Here is a 1,359-nt window from a genome sequence, read left to right on the forward strand (position 1 = left end):
AACGAATACCTGCAGCTGCATTGTAGGGAGCAGATTTGGACAGGATGGGTATACATATACTAATATAACTAGTGATGATACTTTATTCTTACTTAACAACTTTGATCACAAAGTACATTACCAAACATTAGCTATTTGAACCTTACAACATGTCTGTAAAAGACTATTATGCCATTGTGGAGATTGCACACAGAGATTAAATGGCTTGGGTTAGGCCACACAATGAGTGAGTAGCAGAGCCAAAAGGAGAGCGTGAGCATTGGCTTCCAGCCCCGTGCTCTAACTACTGGACTTTACTTCCTTAGTACTTAATTCCCATATTGCTTTTCTGATGGAGCTACTGAAACTTTTGAGCACTCGGTAAGTTTTGGTGTAATATCAAACCGGTTGCATTTCTCTCTCCTCGCTCCTTTATGACATCGCAAAATATTGTCATTACATTTGTAAGGGTCTCATTTTACGGGTTGCCCCACGTTGCCTCGCCCTGGTGGGGGGTCAGCCTGACATTGTGTTGCTCCCATCCCCTGTCCCCAGCACACAATTGCTGGCTGCTGCTTCACTCTGCTAGCTTTCGTCATGGCCTCAGTGTTATCCCCTTAGCTCTGCTGTGTGAGTGGCTGGACCATTCTGTGCCTAAATAATTCCAGCTATATACTAGTTAATGTGAAACAGATGTTTCCCAGGCACCGGCGAAAGCTTTCGGTCCTGCTGCTCCCGTAGTTTCTCCTGGCAGACATTCAGGTAACCGCTATTGCCTGCCCACAACCTGCCCCGAGTTTGTGTACTGCTTCTGTGCCTTTGAGGGTGAGCAGGCGAGGGAGGAGGAGAAAGGGAGGAGGACGAAGCAGAGCGGGGAGGAGGCGGGAGCAGCGCCCCGGGCACCCGCTGTGCTCGGCGATGAATGGAGCGGCGTCTGCTCGCCCACGCTCTCCGCTGCCTGCCCGCTGCCGGGCCCGCCTCGGGGACACCCCCTGCCTGGCCCGGACCGGCTTCCCCGCGGGACGGGACGGGACGGGACGGGACGGGACCCGGGGGACGCCGTTGCACACGTTCTGTTTCTTGTGACTGGGCCAATAGCTGTTTGCAAACTCTCTTCGCTCCATGCTGCTCCTTGGGTGCGGGAGGAGCTGCGTAAAATAACGTTTGCCAAGCCAGCGTGATGCTGGGGAAATGAGGAAAAAAACAAACACGGAGAAAAAAAGGTAGCAAGTACCATAAAAAGGGAGTCTAGCTTGTTGCCTCTTTGTACTATAGAAACTGGGGGTGTGACTGAATGTCCAAACCACCTACACTCCAGGGATGCCACCCAATCCCTGCTTGTGTGCTTTGTAGAGCTCCTCCCCTCTCGTTTTGCCTTAG

This window comes from Columba livia, chromosome 2 (genome assembly GCF_036013475.1).
Source record: "Columba livia isolate bColLiv1 breed racing homer chromosome 2, bColLiv1.pat.W.v2, whole genome shotgun sequence".
NCBI classification, from domain to species: domain Eukaryota; kingdom Metazoa; phylum Chordata; class Aves; order Columbiformes; family Columbidae; genus Columba; species Columba livia.